This window comes from Lonchura striata, chromosome 4 (assembly GCF_050655825.1).
Source record: "Lonchura striata isolate lonStrDom1 chromosome 4, ASM5065582v1, whole genome shotgun sequence".
Taxonomy (NCBI): Eukaryota; Metazoa; Chordata; class Aves; order Passeriformes; family Estrildidae; genus Lonchura; species Lonchura striata.
The window spans coordinates 32,938,522-32,962,209 of record NC_140706.1 but is presented as its reverse complement, the minus strand read 5'-3'; the positions used below and the strand labels follow the sequence as shown (position 1 = coordinate 32,962,209).

The following is a 23,688-nucleotide window of genomic DNA, read 5'->3' as shown; positions in this document are numbered from 1 at the left end:
CAGAGTTGTAGTATTTTGCCCTAACTGTTCTAGAAAATTACATTCCCAGAAATCAGCAAGTGTAGTCAGAATGCAATTTGCCTACCTACAGAAAGCTCTGCAGTTGTTTTTTTCAACAGCTGGCAGCCTGAATCATTATGTCCTCTTCCCTTCCTTTGTCCTTTGGGCCTGAGCTGCCTTGCTTGGAAAGCCTCACTCTGTAACACCCAGTGTTAGTACCTGCTTATTTACTGGTTCCTCCAGTATTAGGCACCAAAGACTCTGGTCTACCAAGCTGCTGATTATCCTATTTATATTTATAGCTGAATGTAACTGAGGCACCTACAAACTGAACTTAACATACCCTCAGACACACCTGCCTATAACTCCTGAAATAACTGAAGTGGTCATAGCAAGACTGTATAAGGTACCAAGAGAGACATCTGTGAAGTCCTGAACCATGATCCAAATAGCAGACCCCTTCGCAGCAGTTGAAATACAGGTTGTTGGAAATATAAAATCAGGTTGCATAGAATTACATTTAAAATGTAGTTTTCCTAATCTGTGTGATTACTATCTTTATTAAGTGAAATATGGTTTGATATAAAAGAACTCATAAGTTTTCTTTTAATCATATGTTCAAGTATCAGGAACAGTAGATGCTTATATATTATAAGCATATATTATATATATTCTATAATTATATTATTATATATTATAAATATTATATATATTATATATAATATATTTTATATATTATATATATTATATATATTATATATATTATATATATTATCCCCCCTCCAGTTAGTGTCCTAACTATTTGGATTTTTGTACATTCGTATTATTGTACTTGAAGTTTAGTATTTAAACTATTTAACATGCTAATTGATTTGTAGAGAACCAGACCCTGCTACAAGTTTTTATCATGTAATTTCATAGAAGTATCTGCACCTAGTTAATAATTTTCTTTTGTGAACCTTATCAAATTTTTTATATTTGAAATACTGGTAGTTCCTTAAAGTCACAGATTTCCAGTGGAGATGTATATTGATTAGACCTCTTACTGGTTGAGAATTCTCTTTTTTGGCTTTTTTTTTGTTTGTTTGTTTGTTTGTTTGTTTTTTATGTGGTATAGTCCTCTAGTCCATCAGGGCAGAAGATGTATGAACTAGGGCAAATTTAGTTAGCCAGACTTACTTTTGAAACTGAAAACGATTGCTGTTTCACGACTTGGTAGTATCATTCCTTTCTAAATATTGTAAGGCTTGAATTCCAGGCCTAAACTTAGCAAACTGTTCTTCTTCAGAAGAGCTCATCATACTTTTCAGGCAGCAAGTCAATGTGAAAGCATTTATGTGACTTCCTCCTCAATCAGCCCATTAATCTGTCTTTGGCTGTGGATTTGCTCTGTTAATATGTCATAGACAAAGCAAGCAGGTTAGTAATCAGAAGGTTAAAGGTGACTTTGTGAAATGGAACTACCTAAGCCAGACTTAATGCAAAAAGACAAAGCAAAGCAGCGAAGAGGCAAAGGAGAAAGAACCGTAACAGCTTTTTTCTGTGATCCATGGAGTGTGGGTGAGGATAAGCCTGCGTGTTCCCAGCCTTTTTTTGGTCCAGTTTGCCCTATTTCAGCATACCTGAAATGAAACATACCTATTCCAGCATGGGTTATTTTGCTAGGTTTCTATCTAAAATGAAACATTTCCTTAAGTCTGATTTCTGTCTTCTTCTCTATATAATTTGAAAAAAGTAAATATTTTCCAAGGCCCAGCAGCTTGTGCAGAGCCCAGCTGATGGATCTGTGCATTCCACAGTAACACTCTGCAGTTGTGCCACTTTGGTTGCAGAAGTCTGCCTGCATTAGCCAGGAGCTTCACCCAGACTAATAGACCTTGTCAAGGAGTGCAGCACAGTGCTAGCAGGCTTTGATGTTTTGCAGCTCAGAGGTACTTGCAGACTTGCCAGGTCAGGGATTTCAGCATCTGTATGAAGACATCCATCCTTAGATGTGTATAGTTTGAAAGATGTTTATATAATAAATGAAAGGAAGGCATGTCCTCATTTTACAAAACAGTAACACATTCTTGAAAGTAACTAAGTTTTTTGTTAAGCGCATTGGTTGTTAAACCTGCTCTGCTTTTGAAAACAAAGAGTAATCAAGGAATTCAAGAATCTAGATAAGAGTTTCAGATTCTATTTTCAATACCATAGTTACTTGCACATTGGTTATATAGTAATTATTGTTAATTTCCCACTGCTTTTACCAAGAAATGAGATTTATTTTCCTTGTAGGAATTTAACAAAACCCAGCCTCTTAATACTCAGAATGAAAAACACTCTTACCCTTTTTAACATGTGATATAACATTATTAAATTAGCACTCATGTAACTAGTGTCTATAATATTTTTTCAGTCATTAAAATCATTATGAGGGAGTAATGCATTGTGAAAAGCATTATAAAACAATCTGGAGCCTTTCAAATAATTTCTTTCATGTTATTTCATTCAATTTAAACCAATTTGACATTGTCCAAGTTAACAAGTTACTCTTTTCTGTTCAGCACCTGCTGGTGGCAACCCCTAAATCAGCATCTCATCCAGAAGCATGAAAGACCTCGTTAAATCTAATTTTGTGTGATCTCCAAATTAACCCTTCTTTAAAAATAAAATGTAATAAGATAGTAAAGGTCAGCCTTTTTGTACAACAAAGTTTGCTGACCACAGATTTTTTCAAGCCTGATGGCACATTTGACTGCATGGTTGTCTCATTGTTTTGGCAGTGATCTGTTTGATGCCAGTGAAGAATGCCAAGACTCTATCTGTCTGAAATATATTAATATATACATTTTATATTTTTTTAAAGTAGGAAATAAGAGGTAAAAGAAAAAAAGTATTTTTTTTCCTCGAAAGTAGTAAAACATTTATGTCAAAATACTATTGCTAACAATTTATGGGGAGTATTGCTCATCACTCACTTGCCAGCTCTTTGAAATGCAGTACAAACTTGCATTCTACATTTGATTTATTGTCTTATAATTATCTTTATTTCACTAATAGATAAATACAAATAAATATATTTAGACAGAATAGTTGTAGAAGGGCTAAGAAAGCCATGCCTTACTTGAGCATGAACTTTTAACAGTTTAAAGAAGCAAAAAATAAGCTCATATATGCTGATAGACCTAATAACATTCAGGTATGTCTGAAGATGAAGGGAAAATTTATTTTAAGACTATTACTTTTTGAGTATAGAGTCTAGAGACTAATGTACTTACAACAGAAATCACAAATGCTATTCACCTACATTATATATTTCTAAACATTTCCAAAATTGCAAAGAGGAATGCCTATAAATAAAAACACTTCAGTAACATCAAATAAAGGTAGAAGAAAAAAAGGCAATAAACTATTAAGAAGAAAAATGAATATGCTAAGAATACAAATAGCATTTTAGTAGGAACATTATTACAACAATATCTATACTTCATAGTTTAAGTGTGTCTTATAGGAAGCTACAATCTGATTATAAAATATGTCAAGTAACACACAGTGCAGAGTGCCACTATTTTTAGTAAGGTGCATGACAATTTATTTATTATATTGGTTAAAATTACTGTCTCACTGAACAAACTTTAGTTTTTTCTTGTCATTTTTATTTCAGTTTACACAATTTAAATAACATATAAAATGTTTCCATTGAGAGTGCATTGTGTGGCCAAGCTGAGTTTTTCCACCTTTTTGTCACTACCTAATAGAACATGTTAACATTAGTTATAGTATTTGGGGTTGGTTCTGAAATTGTGCTAAGTGTTGAACTTGATCAAGTATCTATGACATAAAACACCAGGGGACAACATGACTCTCTAAGAACCTGCCTATAATATCCAATGGGAAGAAAAAAGATGTATTTTCACAGAGACGAAATGTTCTATATGGCTTATGCTGACAGTACTAAAATTATTCAGACATTAGAAAATAATCATAGATATCTGAAATATTGATGCAGTAAATTCTTTATTAAATGTATATTGATGGCTAAAAAAAGAAGAAAAAAAATCACAGTTAGTGTTGTCTTAGATAAGAGAACAGATCAATTTATGACTCCTACATAGATGAAAATGAAAACCAGGAAATATTCTCTGTATGAAAAAATGCAATGAGAAATCTCTCTTGGTAAATTAAAAACACACTTTACAAGCTCAAAATAATATCAAATCCCAAACTGAAATGATTATTTCAAGTTTGTGTTGAAAACTGCCTTAGACAGGAAACAAAAAGTCATGTTAAATAAATCAGTTTGAGAGGATGTGTATTGAAAAACAGCTGAAGGAAAGCATAATTTGATGATAATTAGTGTGTACCAGCTGAGAAATTCAGATCACTGAAAAAGCAGAAGAAAAAATTAGAAAGAAAACCATGACCACAAAGTCTGGTGGCGCTTTTTCTTCCCCTTTTTCCTTTAATGGGGCAGATGTTTGGCTTCTTGTTGTAGCTGTTAAAATGAAATTGAATGAATGTTAACCAAATCTAGACAAACCCAGAAGAATTCCCCAGAGTAATGCAGAAAATGCTGAGGTTTTCAATATTTAACTTATATAGTTAGATGGAGGAAAAGGTGGCAAAGAGGCTGTTAGATCATATGATAAAATATGTACTTTTTCCATGGAAATATTAAATTGCAGTTATTAGTACTGGATGTTTTCAAGTGTTCTAGACAGATAACTTCATTCAGGAGTGCAAAAATATGTAGTGAAACAATAGGTAGACATAAAGCAGATGAGTTAAGACTGCAAACATTGATGCCAATTTATAGTAAAGTTCCATTAAGGATATTAAAAGTGCTGTCTCAAAGGCTCTTGCAGTTGTAAATGTTGACCTCTATGCAGTTGTCTAACATGGGCAAACTTTTAAAGAAATTAAGTAAGACAGTGCTGTTCCCCATGCTCTATAAATACTGACTATTTATAATTTTACAAGGCTGACTTTTTTTCTTGCAAGATAAGTGACTAAATGATGTAGAAATCATTCATGTAAATTTTAACGTGAACATTTTACATTCAGCGGCTTTTTAGCATCAAGACTAATTAACCAGTGAAACCATCTCTGTGGTTTTATGAAAGATTTCCTACTGCCAGAAATTTTAATCATTATCTTTTCTCCTAAAATGAAGTTAAACCAGAAATTTAACTAGTGGTAGCTCTGTGGCCAATGTTCTCTGTGCTTGCAGTGGGATCTTTGAGTCTGGCTTCCATTTGCCACATGTGAGACTATGAAACTGCCAACGTTTATGCCATGTTACAATTGAATTCTTTATTTTAAAATCTTCATGAAGAAAGATACTAGGAAACTTTTTCTATAATGTCTTTTATTTCCAGCAGCTGTCTGTAGGCTGTTCTTTTGCAGCCATAGTTAGAATAATTGATATAGAACCTTTTGAGGTGGTAAGGAATGTGATACTTCAGACCATCTGCAAAATGGTGGCCTTACAGTAAAAATGAAATGAATAAAAGAAGCACCAGGTACTCACTATATTAATCTTTTTTTCTCTCTATGATCTTCTTTCTTTCACCTGTAATAGAGCTCTAACCTTTAAATGTTCTCCGAGTTGGACAATTTTTCATGATCCAGCTGTCTCAGGATTGTTTTAGTTCAGTTTAATATATCTTTTGATACACTGCTGGGTTTTGGTTTTTTGGAGTTATTTATGGAATTTAACTCCTTTGCCAGATAAGGGTTCATAAATCATAATTTGAATAATTACCAAATTATTCCAGTTGAATGAATGAATAAGATCTCATTAGAAAATACTCTTAAGGCCACTGTTTTTTTCCAACTATGAGCTTTCCATACCCTTTCCATACCCTTTCTCTCAATAAAACATACAAAATCTCTGATTCAAGAGATTAAAAAAAAAAAAGCTGAATTGCATATTGATGTTTTCTTGATCTATTGATGTAACAGTTTTTCCCCCCACAGTATCCAATCCAATATCCATATGCATATTGAAAGGGGATGATCCCATCCCACTTGACTCCAAACAAAGGCAGGGGCCACTTCTTTTGCAGACTTAGCACTTAATTGCACAGACACAGAGGCTGTCAGTTCACTGGATGATCCTGGAGTGATGTCGATGGCAGTGTAGGCTGTGCTGGGGCTGCCTTGATCCTGAGTCTTGTTATGCAGTGGCTGTTACTTCTTTGTACTGCGACAGGCTTTCATCCAAATTCTTAATGATCTAGCTGAGGCCATTGAGCTAGCAGAGTATTATTCCCTGATCCTCTCCCCACCCATTCTACCCCCAAATTCTTTGGATAGTTTCCCAAAGATTTAGTGTCTTGAACTTGCTCCCTGCAGAGTCAGACAAACAGCACGGTTGACAAAACACAGGAGGCAGGTTTTGGAGATGGACATAACTGCAGCAGCACTAAATATTTTAATGTCAACTTTAATGGAACTGTATCCTAACCCTGAAAGAAATTACTTTACATCACCAGCCAGCTGAACCAACTCATCCTGCAGCTGTACAGGCTGATCTAACAAAAGGGATGGAAGGGAGGCAGACACCTCCCCATTTGGCAGCTTTAGACTGGCATAACTGCAAAAATGTTTGAGGTTTACTGAAGACTTGGAGTGTGTAATTTAGTTTTACATAATCTAATTTGTGCTTGTAGGTACTTTCTTGTTGCATTTTGTATTTACATGACAAAATTAGTTTTGAAGCAGAGAAAGGAGGAAATTAATTCAAACCCAAAATTTAAAAGTGCAAATAGGACTTCCCGTAAATAATTAAACAATCAAAATATGCATATAAATTTACTTTGGATCCTGATAGTGTCCCCAAGAGCCCTGTGCTCTGTCTTCTAGTATACCAAGGTTATAGAACATTGGTACCTTCTTATTTGACCTCCCTTTCCTAGGGAAATGGACAAGGCATAACAGGGATTTACTGTCTGTTCACTTATTTGTTCCACCTTTATTTTCACAGCTTTCAAAAACTGGGTCTCAAGTTAGGAGAGAACAATTTTAGTCTGGTGCTCAGATCAAGAAGGAAAGAGGCATTAAACAGGAGGGAGCAGGACTATTAGATCCGATGCTAGTTTTTCCTGCTTGAGGGTGTCATTGCTTTCTTTTACTAATTCTCTTTTGTGTCTGTTTAACCATGGTTCAGCCATTTCAGGAAGACACCTTTCTTCCCACAAGCTTTCTTAGCACTGCTGATATCCAGGTAGGCTCCCAGCTGAATGGGCTTGCTGTCAAACAATCCAGATGTCCCCACATGTGTGAGTAATGCATGGGACTTCACAAGCTTTGCTCATTGAAATGTGCCAGAGTTGATCTGCTTTGGGTAAATCTGACCGTGTCAGGAGAGACCCAAAGAAAAGCAGCTCATTCTGTTACCTTGTTTTTTCTGGGTGCACTTACAATTTTCTAGCCATGGAGAGAATGGCTGACTTTAGCCTAGTCTAGCTCACAAGCTTTGTCTGGAATAAAGTATCTTTCTGACCAGGTTAATACAGAAAGGAACCTTTTATTAGGCAAGGTGAAGAAAATAAAATCGCTGGAAATTATGTCTTAACTTCCTGTCCAGAAAGCCTTTAATACTTAAGTTTGTAGCTTTCCAGGTTACTTCTTCCCTGTCCTGGCAGATACTGGAACGCCCATTTGAGAGGTGAGATAGCAGTATGTTAGTCATCCCATATACATTGATGATTTATGAGTCAATGCTGTATCATCTAAAAGCAGCCATAGAATTTATGAGATTATTAAAAGTTGGTTTGTTTCCTTCATTGTTCATCACAAGTGTGAGTAAGGAGGGAGCACATAGTGGTTATTGTACTTTCAGGTATCTGAAATTTCAGCCTCAGGTTTAGAAATTATTGGTCAATATTATGCTAAAATAAGATGGTCGCTTTACAACTGAGAACAAATAGTGTATCATATTAAAAATAAACATGTTCTACTGTAAGCTCTGTTAAAACAATTTTACTTATGGTTTTGTGAGGCTTTCTGGGATGTGCACCAAGTCCTGTACCTAAAAGATAATAGTCACTTACTCTCTGGAGAAATAATGAACTACTGAAGAAATAATGTTAAAATTATTTATTCTCTGTTAGTTTTGTCAAGCCACAATAATTACCTATATTTCACCAGACAGCATTCTTGCTTTTTCCCTGTTTTGACACCATGACAGGTTTTATAGTTAGAAAATTCAATGCTCTAGCTTTGTGTTTTTGAGAATTAAATTATTTCATTTACCTTAAGTCTGTAATTCAAAATTAACAGAAGCAAAATCAGTAACTTCAAAACTAGTAATACAAAATATGATTCAGCAAGTGATATATTTCTGTCTCCAGTCTATAACAAAGTAACAAATTCATTAGTACACTGCTGCAAATATAACCTCTCCTCTTACGTTTTTTAATTTAAATATTATTACTTTATATATTTCATTTTCTGCAAAAGTGTTATAGTGATGTACAGTCATTATTTATGCAACTGTTAATATCACTGCTGCAAGGGTTTCACACTGGTAAGATCCTGCCAGTTGGTTCAAGGACCAGGCTTTGGGTGAACTTGGATTCTCCTTTTTTTCTCATTTTAGGAAGGAATAATGAAATCTGAGCTCATCCTCTGGGTTAGGCAGACAACTCCTGTAGCATATCCAACATAACTGCATCATCCTACTGTTTTCTCTGGATCCCATATTCACCTGCCTCTGCCTGTGGCCTGGGCCACTATACCCACAGAAGTGTTTCTGCCCTTGCCGTGAGCTTATATGGCCCTCTCATCCACATTTTTTCATGTGAAGGGACTTTTCTGCTAGTACTGAACTGCAGCAAGAGATTCCTGTGACAGAAAGGGATGATGTAATTCACTGAGGAAAGGAGTGGCAACAGTCTCAAAGCAAGCAGAGTTCCATTTTTACTTGGTTATGTAAGGGTACTCCAGGGCTCTGGAAATAAATACATATTTTTCTCTGTGTATATATACATTTAGGTGTCTATTTGTAGCTAAATGAAATGTCAAAAGAGCAGAAGTGTTTGCAGCTAAAAATCTGGCTATGAGCTTTCTCAGTACTGTCAAGTAAGAATTCTTTTCAAATGCTGTGCACCTGTATGTGCTTGTAAACTAGTAGAGCTGAGATAATTTATGCTGCCTGTCACTTAGCTGTTTTTATCAGTCAACCATACTTTGTCATTAGTTCTCTACATACATCACTCAATATGGGATTTTTTCCCCCATTTCCCATCTTATTCACAGGAAATGTAGGTTTAACACATTAAAGAAGAGTACTGTTACTCTTTTACATAGAAAAAAATTAAAATTAACGTTCACATTATTACAGTCCATATGCTCGATTAAAATTAAACTTTTCACTGGCAATTTAGCACAATACAAGGAAAGAGGCTATAAGTTTATCTGCATGTAGGCTACTGGTTCACAACTAGATTTATTTTGCTTTATTTTGCAGTTCTAGTAGCTTTGTTAATGCACCATATCTTTTAAAAAAACCCAAACCCTTCCAAATCAGTTTTTGTTTCTCAGATCACTTTAGCACCACATAAATGTTTAAAAGTATGTAGGTAAACATACATGAAGAATATTGATAGCAGTGACTGAACTCTGTATCTTGTTCTTTTTTTCTTCTGCACATATAACGTATGGTATTTCATTCAGCAAGATAATTAAAGAAGAAATGGTCATTTGTGGATGAGAAACAATGATTCAGGATGCAGAGCTGTGTCTCAAGAAGAGATTATTTGAAATAATTTACATCAAGGAGGATCCCAATCCCACCTCTTAGCTTTTTTTTTTTTTTTTTTTCATTAAACATCCAGACAGAATATCCCCTAAAGCAGCTTGGACCCACTGACTCTTGTGTTACACTACAACATTAAATAACTCACACAAGCAGGCTAGATGTAAAAGGAAAGAAAAAGAACTAAAAAAAGCAAACTTGATTTTTCTGACCACTATATATAGAATAGCAAAAGTGACAGTGGAATGGAGGGTGAAATTACCACCTCTCTAACTACACTTGTCAAACCAACAGTCTATTGATTCTCTCCAACCATAAAGAAGAATGCAAAACAATCATTGTTTATATGAACAGTGTGAGAAAATTCAGTAGAAATATGTAAACATCAAAAAGCATACAAAACTTTTAAAAGAACTTTAAAACTCTCAAAAGAACAAGACAACACTCTTGTTCTCTTGTTCTTCCATGATGCACCCTTTTGAAGAGAGTACCTCCATCCTCCCAGTAAACTCCTTTAAGGTACTAGGAGACCTTTATAAGGTCCCTATGAGTCTTCTCTTCCCTGTATTGCCCAAATCCTTTCTTCAAACTTCTCTTTATGTGGCAAGATCTCCAATATTTAAATCATCCCAGTGGCTCTTCCCCAGACTTCCTCCAGTTTGATCTGGAGGGACCAAATTGTTCATATTTGTTTACAATCATGACTGTGAAAATATTTGAAGATAGCAAGGTATATGAATTTGAATATGAAGCTGTCATTTTAGTGCTTCACTTTTTGTGTTGTCATATACATGGTTTAAACTTTTGCTTTATGTAGTTTTTATATAAGAGATTGCATTAATTTTGTCTAAAGACATCTATGTTTTGTTGCAATGTTTAGTAGCATAAAAGCATCTCAGTTATATATGTCCATACTTTTTATTTGTACTTTTTCTTTTCTACTTTATAAGGCATGAGTATTAGGGTCTGGAGAAGTGGAGGATATAGATGTTGGTTTTTTTGGTGTGTTTTTTTTTTTGTTAGTGTTGTTGGTTTTTTTGTTGTTTTGTTTTGTTTTTTGGTGGTTTTTTGGTTTTTTTTTTGTTTTTTAGCAAAATTAAAGGAAAAAAATATTAATTTGCTCTTTTATATTTCCCACAATGCGAAACTGGTATTGTACCAACAAGTGCTGAACAGTGAGTGGTGGCTTTAAATAATCAACTGCATAATTGAAAATATTTTGAGGCATGAATACAGCATCTGTAGGGTTGTATACTGGAGTTGAACTGTGAACTGAATCCCAGAAGTAATAGAAAATATTTTTTTTTTCAAGAAAATCAAACAATCAAGACTGTTCTATTGTCTTAAAACAATGACTGACAGCATTTGTATTTTTTATATATCCTAAACTCTAATGTTCTCTGACTCACATTATTCTCTTTCACAAGGATCACAAATCTTCAGAGGATCTCCTATATCTATGTAATTTACTCTCTGTCAAACATACAGAACAAATCTCAGTGATACTTTCTGTTAGGGGAGGAAAGGAAATCTATGGCCCTGGCAGTTTAACTGTCCTTATAAGACAGATGTGAAAATCCATGTTTCAACACATAACCATAGTTATACTGACTCTTAGTTAAGTGCATTAGCTCATAGAGTCTATATGTTGTGGGATAAATTTCAGCTTTTTTTTTTTGTTTGTTTGTTTGAATTTTTTGAGAGAGTGGAATTATCCTGTCACAAGATTGTTAATAGTTACTTTTTTACATTACATTAAATAATCTGGTGTGAGATTAGACAATAATTACTTAATCAGATTAAGATTAATTGTTTAGTTTTAACTCCCTTTTAAGAATAAAATCAGCAAAATTCCTGGGCAGTAAAATATTGTTGCTCTTATTTCTTTCTTCTTCTTGTGCCAGGCTTCACTTTGTAGCATATCCTACTTCAGTTATGGTTGTAGCTCTCCCCAGTATCTTCTCCATATTTCTTTGTTTGTAATGCAGATCTTTGCTTCTGAGTATTTAATTTTTAACTTCTGTGTTCTTACATGATGTTAAGAATATTTCTGTATGATGATCAACGGTGCAGGTAGACATTTTATCTCTCTTCTTGCCTATGAGCTTATTTTCATCCTTTTTGCTATACAAAAACATATCTGTCTTTGCCTTAAAATGTAATTATTTTAACAATATGTTCATCCATCATTTTGAATCTCACTCTGTTGGCATTGCAGAGTAGAATTTGACAGCTGGGTAAGTCCTATTTAAGAACATATTTTGCTAAGAACTACTTCCTGCAAAGAAAAACAGAAAATATATAAGTCACATTTAAACTGAAAAACTGAAAAAGAACAACACTAGCTTTATTAAACTTTCTTTCTAATACACAATAAAAACCTAGGAAAAGTCATTTGGGATTACACCCATAGCTTCATTTCAGACTGCTGCATTTTTCTTTGCATTTTGGCTGCATTAGGAGGAAACCTGTGTTTAGATTATGACTAGTTTTGGGAACAGAGCAAGAAGTAGAGTCTCTCACCACTATGAGGAGCCCGGTTCACTGCCACTGGCAGCGAGTCTGACCCGTGTAGGATCCAGCCTTTAATCTCAGCCCTGCTTGGTTACAGTCTCACCAGATTAATTATAGCAACATCCAGGCTTATCAGAAGGCTTGGCAGGGCAACATCTAGAGCTATTCACTTACCCTTGATGTTTCAGTAGCTTAATTTTGAGAGTTCTGAAAACAATCCCACTGCTGCTGCTGTTACTGTAGCTGGGTGGTGGACAAATGTAATTTTAGTGTCTGATGCTGTCACTCTGGCATCTTTCAAGAGCAGGAATTGTATTATCTAGAAATTTAATCTGTCTGCCGTATCTTAACAGGGTGGTAGTGTTGAACACAATGCTTCTTAAAAAAAAGAAAAATAAAAATTGTCATTAGAAGAGACTTAGGGCAAAGATTCCTAAAAAGCTGTTAACTCTGAGAAGACAGACTTTTGAAAGCCAGTGCACAGTGCTGAACTCTTCTATTGAAAAGTTTTGGCTGAAATACTGTGATATATAGATAATACAGTCTCAGAAATTTTGCCAAGGAGACTGTAGTCAGAAATGTAGGAAATTGTCCAAGATCAGGCCTCAGACATGCTGCATTCATTACCAGCAGCTGTGCATATATGAAGTGTTTCTTTATACCACAGAATCCAAACCACTGTGGCCTGTCACTGTCATTTTTATAGCAATTTGCTGACTTTTTAAGAAACAGGAAAACATTTAGCTAAAACAGAAGTTGAAATGACTGACAGAAGATAATTTAAGGGAATTCTAATGGCTACTGAGTGTGTACCTTAGAAATATGCTGAAAGGCACATTTATTTAAGACTTTATGTAATAAAACTCACTAAGAAAACAAAATTATTCTAATAGTAGTTTAATGTTTGTTGAAGTCACAGATACCTTAAGAGATCCCTTAAAAAGCCAGAAAGGTGACTGTGATATAACAGTGGTATTTTTTGGTATTTTTTCTAGCAATAGGTATTCAGTTATTGACATTTTCTTTTAAGATAAATTCAAATATGCATCCATTAGGGGGAGTTACACATTCATCACTAAGTGTTTTAGATTTTCAGACACTGTTTCATATGATAGATTTTCTTGGATGGTTTTGTTAACTTTTAAAATACTCTCTTCCTAACACTACCCTTTCTTCCTCTGTAGTGGGCCATGTTTTTAACTAGTTTAATCAGCAAGCAAAAATTTTCAGCAAAGCAGAAAGTCCAATTTTATCAAATTCTGAATGCTTCAGGGGGAAAAAAAAGCTATTACAATAGTGAAAATATCTCTATCAATTGGAGACTTTTCCAGATTGAAATATAGATGAGAGGATTTAGAAAACCTGAAGCCAAATTCTCTCTCTATAGCAGTTTTTCCTTTGCCCATCTTTTTTTTTTTTTTTCTTCCATCGGGAAAACAGCTTCTGCCTCAGGGCAGTTCAGGAAATCTATCAGTGTCAGGTGTGTTTACTCTAGTACAGGAGGGTTTTAAACAGCAATGTGACCCTTGTGCTGGATGTTAGTATGAGTGTTCACAAAAAAAAAGCAAAGAATACTGATGGACTTCAGTTGATAAATTCTTGTGCCAGGCTTTAGAGTATAATAGTTTTAGATGAGGTAGTGAAATCATGTAGTTAAATGCCTAAGCACTCTCCATCTAGCTGTCCTGTGTAATGTGGATAGCAACAAATCCCTTTCCAAGTATACTTGGTATGCTGGGTTCTGTCTTGAGGACTGAAAACCACAACCAGTTGAATTCTTTCTGGAATAAGTCCACTTTGCATTTCCCCTACAATCACAGCAAGCGCTACTGTGCCTCAACATAGCCCTTGGAGTATTTTTTCCAGTTCCTGTGGTCCAGCTGCAGGAAGCACTGACTCCTGGGAAATTTCATAAGAATTTCTGGGAGGCCACATAAGTAGAAAAAAGGACTTCCAACACCAAGATTCCGGTATACCACATTTGAGGGTCTGTCTCAAAATCAGTTCCAGTATCAGTGCTCTGCTCTTCAGCACAGAACTCTACTGGAGACTTTCTGTATCAGCCCTGCAAAGATATTGCCAAGGTAGGTGGACAAGATGGGGAAGGGCAATTCAGGGGAGGGATGAACTGATGGCAGCAATTCCTGTTCATTTTTCATCACTGTCTTTGCCTGGATAAGTGACTGAACTATCTATGTATACATCACCCCTGTTGTAGAAAAAAAAATTGGGTCTCTGGGTGGAGGACAAAGAGATGTGAGAACAACACATCTACAGAAAGTGAAATGGGGACCTTAAATGTGGACTTTCTTGTAATAAAATTAGTGAGATCAGAATTTCAACTCTCAGGAAGCACAAGCATTCCCAGAAAAAAGGCAGGGGGGAAGGGAAGGGAAGGGAAGGGAAGGGAAGGGAAGGGAAGGGAAGGGAAGGGAAGGGAAGGGAAGGGAAGGGAAGGGAAGGGAAGGGAAGGGAAGGGAAGGGAAGGGAAGGGAAGGGAAGGGAAGGGAAGGGAAGGGAAGGGAAGGGAAGGGAAGGGAAGGGAAGGGAAGGGAAGGGACATCCAGATTCTTGAGTAAAGGCTAATAATGTTTCTTGCAGTATAATAGATAGCAGAAAGGAGCAAAGGCAAGTTGAGTGCATGTGGGAAAAAACTTCAGGAAACACTGCTATAGAAAGCAATGTGGACACTGAAACAATGGTTATGCTCTATCTGCCCGGTAACCAATACAGGATAGGTTTTATAAATTCAATTATCTTCAGGACTTTTGCAATAAAAGTTGCATTTTTACTGAATATTGTCCTTATCTTTTAATTCTCCTCTAGCAGGCTTGGCTCTGACTTTCTCCAATTTTTGGCCTCAAAATTGATTCAGTCACATGGGCGTTATCAATGCTAAATGCAGCTTCTGTCTTCCATGTAGTTTTTCATTTAGGGTTACACTTTGCATGCTTTGCTCTTAAGTCAGCATATGGTGGATGGGGAAGGGAGGGGGAGGGGGGGTCTTTCCTGTGACTTGCACAGATTAATCAGGACGCCAAATACCTGTGTCATACCATTAGCTTTTGTAAGCCCTCTGTATATATGTACTATATTTAATTTCTTGATTTTCTTTGAGAAATACTTTTTAGGCTGAATATTCTACCACTTGTTTTAAGGGCTCTTTTATGAGAGAATTCAGCTGGACTTTGAGTTCCTTCTCTTGGCAGACAACACCAAAGCTTGCAAATCTGGCAGTGCTTGTGGGAAGGTCTTTAGTGAAATGCAGTTAACAAAATCATTTAGATGATGGAATTAGGAAATGATAGTGATAAAGTTGGCTGCTGTGAAAATAGTAACTGACTGACAGAGCCAAACTGTGATTTCTGAAGCTGTTGAACACACATGGATCTGTGGCAGTCTGACATCTATGCAGAGGCATGCCAAGCAAATAAATAGAGTATGAGGAAGAAAGTGAGAAGTAAGACTTTTGGGAGCATTGCATGTGATAATTTCTATGTAATAGACTATGTTCTGGAAACCTGTGCAATGGTTAGCCTTGCTTGAAGAAAGTCAAGCCCAAATGATTCTTGTAAGACCTGTGGTACAGCCTCATCCTCTCTGTGTGAGCACAAACTATTACATAAAAATATTTTCTTCTCCCTTTTTCCCTTTTAAGTAAATGATAACTTTAAATTCTTAGAAGTGTCTACACCCTGTTTCTGAATATGCAACACCTGCTGATATAGGGAAAAATCATTTCACTAGCAGTTTGGCATGTTGGCAAATAATAGATGTGTTGAGTAAAATGTAGAAAATTATCACCTTCTCTCTAGGACAATCAATATCCAACCAATCACTTCAAGGTGTGCCATAAATGCAATTCCAGATGTCCTGCAGCACTTAGTCATGTGCCTAACAACCCACCTATCACCAGGTATTCATCCTCTGCCCGAATGTTTACCACGGGAAGGTTTGTTTATGTACATAGTTCTGAGTGGACTCAAAGTGAATATAAACCCTATTCTTATGCCTTATGAAAACCTCATTTTTTTTTCTCCAAGGAAATGTAACAAAGTGTCTACTTAACAGCAGCACAAAGTGGTTTTCTTATATATAAAAAACCAATTTAATATTTCGAAAGTATTAATTTTATTTTCCATTTATGATTTGTATTACCATTTTGTATAGAGACTACTTGCAGGGGTATGGCTCATACCAGGTGTCAGAGGAGTGTGAAATAATTTTTATGCCACCTTTCCAAGGCAATAAATGTCATATAAGCATACCGAAGTGCAGATAGAGTACTTTTAGATGAACATTCTCAAACTGTATGTAAGAAATCTGTTTGACAGACTTACCCAAAGGATGACACTTTTTTCTAATCTTGCCAAAGCAGCAAGTGTAAAAAGAAAATTTGCTCTGGTGGTTGGGTGTTTTTTCCAAAGAGGTAGGATGTAAAGGGAGCAAGGAGAAACTGTAATTAGGAGAAAATAAATGGTTACTTTCTACTGGGCAAAAAAGACCTTTCTAAATGGCATAATTTTAGAAGTTGCTAAATGACATAGCAAGTTTTCAGTCATCTTTCCCGTAATACAAAGACAAAATAGAAGATGGACAGCAGCAGCTGAACCGCAGTCCCAGCCACATAGTTTGTGTCATGATCAGTATAATGCTTATTCCAAGAAATATGTGAAATACTTTTTTGTAAGAATCACACGGATATTGATTTTTTGTGTATGTGTGCCACTGTTTTTAAAATATCTTTTAAAAGATATAATTTCAAATAAGTACCTTGAATTGCTTTTTTCTTTTTTTCTTTTTGTTACTATGATCAGGATACAAGTTAAATTTTCTAGAGGTATAAAATTCTAGATTTATCATTAAGAATAGAGTGTTTTTTCTTAAATCCTATACTGGTAGGATTGCCCTGCTGGTAGTCTTTACCAGTTCTTAGAGATTCACAATAGGGTAGTTTATTCACAAAAGCCAATTCTTTTTGACAGACCTCTATAAAAAACTATTTTACTCTAAATGGATTGTTTCAAGCAGTCTGTACATACCTTTTTTTTTGTCAAAAGATGTCCTGTATCCTATGAGTTTACATACCAAATTGATTACTTTCTTCTTCCAGTTACATTTTTATGTCATTTTCATTTGCAGTAAATATCTTCCTCTTTTTCTTTTTGAAAAAAAAGTGTAAATTTTTAATTAAAAAAAATAATCTAGTAATACAGAGGGATTTAGAGCTGTGGACCCAAGTATAAAATGTAAACCAAAACTTAATCAATTGGAAGCTGCTGATTATGAAGATTAGACACTCAGTCTCCAGTTCAGAGCATTAGCAGTGGAAGCAACGGCTTCTTTGCCTTCTTTTACAGACCAGAGCAGTGAGTAGCAGCTGCTGATAGCGGTTGCTGAGAAAACTGGGAAAACAGTACAATAAATTGAGGGAGGAAGGGATATCTTTCAGGGTCCTGATGATGTGTTGAATTGAGTCTTGCAAATACAAACAGGTTTCAGATTTGTAGAGAGTTCAGTTTGGAGAGAGAGATACAAGGTTCAGATTACAACTGGATTTTTCTTTCTCTAGTGAAGGGTTTAAACTTGTCCCTAAATTACTACTGCCTTTTGTTCAAGAATTAGGTAAAATTACTTGAAAACATTAGAACATTATTTTTTTATAATTTAATCTCATTACTGTTTTTCATATAGCAGTTCTGAAAAAAACAGAATTAACTTTTTTTGTTTTTGGAGGGTAGGGGTATTTCTTTCAAAGGGCTTATTGATACATCATCTAATCCCCCAGAACTTCCATGAAAATGTCCTTCTCCTCCTCCTCACTTAGCTGTATTATAAGGAAAGCATGTGTGCTTTGTGGTTCCAAGAACTGTGTTAATCATTCAAAGCATATGTGCCCTTTTTCTCTGCTAGCTGGCTGGTACTGTAGGTATTTGAACACTTAGGTAAAAAAATACCTAAGAACTATATAAGTACTATGAAAAGCATCATGATTAATGATTAATGATGCTTTTATATTTCTTTCAATATGCCTTTCATATTTCAGATTTTGGAGATCGAGGTATTCCATCTGTAAATTTGTATTTTGCTATGACACATTAGTGTAGAGTGGGATGATTCTTCTAATCAGGGCAGTCTACTGTTAGGGGGCAAAAATCTAGGTGCTAATAAATAGAAATATTGTGTATTTTATACTTGGCCTCACACTGCATTGAGCTTGCCTGGAAATTTGACAAGGAACAGAGGAACATTATTTACTACAATATATGAATCTACAGCACTCAAAAATCACAGCACAAATGTACAGTGGGTAGTTTTGGGTTGCTTCTGAGGAAGAAAACCCCACGTTACCCACTTATATTCAAGAAATGTGTCATAATTCAATCCCTTTCTTGAAAAAAAAACTGTATTTTTGCTATAACTCTTGCCCTACCCCAGGTACATCTACTTGTTTACAATTTCCACTTGTATTTTTAGGGAAATAATGATCTGAAACTGCAAAATTCTCACTGCACTCTTGGAAAGAGTTATAAAAATAGAGTTACGATTTATCTATCTAAAATGAAAAGGGAAAAAAGTTTATTGTTTTCAGATTTGAACACTGAATCTCTGAGCTCATTATGGTCTTAGTCTGTTCTAATTTAAATCAGCGTCATTACTGCATGAAAAATGGCCCATCTTAATCCTCACTTGTGAGAAAAAAATAGTCAATGTAGAATACTATTTAAATGCTTAAGAACTACAAGATGTTCTCCATTAAATACATGTGGGCACATGTGCTTTCTCATGGGAACACATTATACTGCTAATCCTGTTGATATCAGATAGTATTCCAAAGACTAATTTCTAGACATGAATTTGCCCCTCTTTTTTTAAAGATACATTTCTAGCCAGAATTGCAAAGTTATATCATAACTATTCTGCTTGATCAAATCTGTTTTGTAAAACAGACATGACAATATATGTTGCTGTTATAAATTATACCTTATCTGACGAAAATCTTTCTCTTAGGCATTGTTTAAATTTCATAACTTAATACCCTGTCTTTTTGTAGTGTTGTAACAAAAACATGTTTCCAAAGTGATACAATGATGATGTGCAATTTTAGCTTCTAGGTGGATGCTCCATTTTTACTTCTTTGCAATACAGGCAACCCTATCTCTATAAAATACACCTAACATCTCAGTAGAAGTGGTTCTAACACTAATTAAGTATTTATGATAGGATGTCTTAACAGGGCCCTTAGGCTGCTACTATTCAAATAGGTGAATGAGTATTTGGCTAAAAAGGTGTTTGTTCCCTTTTAATAAAAGTCACTGATCATTGTGAATGTTGATAAATAGCTGAAATGATTGTTTTGATCAGAAGAAGAAAGGCTCAGTGATTAGGATAGGCCCCAGAAGACTAACAGGCATCATGTTTTCCCTCCCTCATGGTACTATTTTTGTGGCTTTGACAAGTCACCTTTGTGCCTTCATTTGCCATGTGAAAAACAGGCACAATAAAGCTTTCTCCTTTGAGAAAGCTTTGACATGATGGCACTCAGAGAAGGTAACAGTAAGGACTGAAGTGTTATGTGCTGCAAGGAGCACAGCTACTTGTACCTGGGCCACTCTGGTCTAATGACTACCCAGAGCCACCTCCAGTGGAAACTCTTAAGTCCTTTCCAGGTGTCAGCTATGAGTGATGGAATGTGTCGGTTCTCTGTGATAACACCTACCTTTTTTAGAGAGTCTATATGTTTGTTACTGCCTTTAAATTCCTGAATATCTGACCAAATTCAAATGCAAATATCAGAATTAATCATAGTGACTAAGCTGCAATAGGCCTCCTTCCTCAGACAAATGCAAACCAGACAGTTTAAAAGCTGAAGCACAGCTCTGCTTCCATAAACTAACCACATCCACAATTCTCTTGTTTTCAGGCACTCTGGAAAAATATGAACTATGCAACATGCTATGAAGGCCATAAAATTTGAGCTCTTCTGGATCAGGCAAGAGGAATCAGTTCCAAAAGCTTTGAGTTCCCACAAAGAACATCCTGTTGGCAGTTCCTCACCCTTTTATACCAGCAAGGCCCCTAGCTCACTTGTTTTCACTGATCTAAATTGTGGCAATATGACAGAGAGAGTGTGAGAGTGAAAGAGAAATTCTTTCACATATGTCAAGGCCAGCTGTGAGGTAGCTTTCAGTTCTTTGAGAAAAAGGTAAGTTTTTAGGTGACCCTGCTGGTGACCTGAAAAGGCCACCAGGATTTGAGTTCAGCAGGGGATGAGTGTTTGTTGCCCATGAAATGCAGCTTCCAGAAAGCAGAGTAAAAGTGGCTACTGGAGTGATAAATGTACCTGCAGATAGCTGCATGGATTAACATGGCTCTAATTTATTCCACATTAAGAAAAAGGACTATAATGAGTTATTAATAAAGAAAGACTAAAGATGGGTTCAAATTCAATGGTTAATGCTCTGCATAATTTACTGCAATAATTCTTCTGATCAAAATTTTTTTTAAATGATTCTCCCTTTTTGTATGAATGAAACGCATATGCTATTCTTCCCCCCAGCCCTTCCAGCAACCCCAAGGTTTTGTTTGATACTTCTTTCCACTGTTTGGCCATGAGCTATGTTGGCATAAAGTGCAATATCTGTGTTGAAGTTTGCTTCAACCCCCATTTGTCTACTCCAAAGAAATATTTTCCTAAGCAAACATTTATGTTTGAGATGTCTTTAGTGTTGCACCTAATAGATTTCATAAATCATTTCTGCTGGCATTAATGGGACAGTGGAATCTCAGTACAGGGGGCATCACAGCAAAGGAAAATTCTATTGCAGCTGGCTGAAAATGGAGAAAGTGGGTGCACTGCAGTGACATCCAGGTCCTAGTTTTTGATAGGGTGCAGTCTTCATTTACTGAATGTAGAGTGACACATTTGTAGAAAAATAGTACAGAACGTATAGTGTGGATCATTTTCCTTTGAAAATAGGGATTATCTAAATATGTCATTTCTTCCATAGTATTTGGCTCTTGGAGAACCCAATATCCTGCTTCCTTCACAGGTCCATGGCAGTCTTCTCTAAAGGGAGTACAATTACTGGTGCTCTCTGAGGGCAGAAATTCAAATGTGCTCTAAAGCTCTGCACAAGCTGACTCTAAGCATTCAGTTCCCCTTCCTCATCCTTTTAAGATCTGAAAGGATATATTCCTGAAGTAATGAATTACTTAGTAGTTTTTTCAATGCCAAAAGTGCTTATCCATAGGTACTCCATTTAAGTAGTTTGGAAAAGTGTATTTGTGTGATCTAATACCCTATTTATTGCAACTAGACCCCTTGGAAGAGACTCTGAGAATAAGAACGTTACTGTGGAATTGCTAGAAACTTGCTTCATTAAACTGACCATATTAGTTCATGATTTCTTCTCCTACCTTTTTCTTGGCTGGTCTTGTAGCTATCACAGATAGGAGTCTGTCCAGAATTTGAACTGCAAAAACCCTCCAATCTTTATCAAACTGCCCCCAGACCTGAGCAGAGTTTGTCAGTAGTGACTATATTAAAGTTTCTCCCTTGTGCTCAGTCAAAGCACACATAGTCTGTTGCATATGTGACTTGAAGAGCTTCAGGTCAAGATGTAGTATTAGTGCATTTTTTCAGGATTTTTCCCCACTCCCAGCCACTACTGCCCTCATCAGGACCTGGCTACTTAGATCATTATTGTCCTGCATTTCTCAGAATTCTACTTTTTCAATCTGTATAGTCTTTGTTTCTATAGGAATTGTGTGAGCTTTTTGGATAGTATTAAATTTCTTATGAATAATACATCTGAAATATGTGGTTTTATTGCAGCCTTCTACAGAACAGTGTTGAAAACATATTCTGGAATGGTATTATTTTCCCTGGAAGTATTGTATAATCATTAGCGATGTCTTGATTTGATTTTTGGCAAAACGTGGCTTCTGGGCAGCTGCTGTGATAACTTGGCCTGAGTCAGCAATGGATCTTGTAATAGGGTGAGAGAGAATTAAGTTAGTTGTTATTAGCAAAGGTCCAAGGTGAAAAGAAAACCATATTAGAAGTTTTGTAGAAATTCCTACACACCCCTGCATTTTCTAAGCCAGCTCAGAAGGGTCTTTGTGTAGCGATGTTAACAATCAAGTCGGAGATATCATTCCCATGGACATTTTAAGAGTTCCATGTTCCAAAAGGAGGTAGTTAAAAAAAAAAAAAAAATTAAAACTCTGTTTCTTTTACTTAGAGACAGAGGCATGAAATTCAGTTTGGTTACCGGCTGAAAACAGGCTTTTCTATTTTAAATGATTACATTGGTAACTGTATATTCTGTAGGCATCTAGTTCCTCTTGCTCTCTACAGCATTTCAGAAAATAATGGAGAGTCCTACAAATACCGTATTTTGTAGCTATTATTTGATAGCTTTATCGAACAGCTATGATGCATCCAGATCAAGCTGGAACTCCAAAGGCTTCATTAGCAGAGGACTTGATCATAGATTGCCGAGTGTTTTGAAGTAAGCAGAGTGTATTATATTCATGCCTCTATAGACACGAAGAAGAACTGTCTCCTACGGTGGTAAATGGAGGGGGAGGTGTTTCTGTTTCAATTAAAGCCCAGGTGGTGCGTGGTGAGGGGCCGGTGTCACATCTGCGCGCTCACAGCTGCGCTCTGGCCCCGGCCCGCTCGGGCTGCTGAGCCGCGCTGCTGCTCGGGCGCCTCCCGCCAGCACCCAGCGCCGCTGCTCTCCCCGCTGCGGCGGCGGCTGGCGCGGGAGCGAGCGGGCAGGTACCTCACGCTAATACCCCAACTACCCTGCGCGGCAGGGAGTTTATTTTGTCTCGGGAAACCCCCGCTTTGCGGTGGGTGCCCGCGGCCCCGCGCTGCCCGTGAGCCGTACGAACGGCGCCGCGGCAGCGGCTCCGCGCTCTCCGGGAAGGCTCCTTCTGCCCTTCCCCGCAGCTCCGGGCCGTGCGCGCTCGCAGCCGCTCCGGGAAGCCGCCGCCGCGGCCCCGAAAGGGCTGTGCGGAGCCGGGCCCGGCCGCCGCGGGCCGTGTGGGGCCGGCCGGCGGCGCGGGGCGCTGGGCGCGGACGGGGCCGGCGGCGGAGCGGCGCGCGCGGGCCGCCCGAGGTGGGCGCGGGGCGGGGCGGGGCGGGGGCGGCGCCGCCTCCTTGCGCGGCTCGGGCAGCGCCGCGAGGAGCCGCGGGCGGCCCGCACTGCCCGCCCTGCCCGCCGAGGGTGGCTGAGCACGGAGGGAGCCGCTCGCGTCCCGTGCCTGGCCGCGCTGCTGGAAGAGCCCGACCCGGTGTCTGGCTGGGATGCGGTAGGAGAGATTCGCGAAATCGGAGATGTAAGAAACGAGAAGTTTTTGCGTAATTTGCATTTGAGGTATCGCATCTCTCTGCGGAGTGAAGCCTTCGGGCTCCC

General features: G+C 37.1%; 1 protein-coding gene across 49 annotated transcripts in view; it reads left to right on the top strand.

The window, feature by feature from the left end:
* TENM3 (teneurin transmembrane protein 3) overlaps nucleotides 1-23,688 on the top strand; it is a 1,286,597-nt gene that overhangs the window by 1,025,740 nt on the left and 237,169 nt on the right. For 3 of the 49 annotated variants that reach the window (XM_085578809.1, XM_085578813.1, XM_085578808.1), the window contains exon 1: nucleotides 23,436-23,611. The exons of 43 other annotated variants lie outside the window; for them this stretch is intronic. The gene's annotated coding sequence lies outside the window, so the exon portion shown is untranslated. Of the gene's footprint in view, nucleotides 1-23,435; nucleotides 23,612-23,688 lie in introns of those variants that run through there. 3 more of the 49 variants (XM_085578817.1, XM_085578814.1, XM_085578815.1) reach the window with 1 other exon arrangement.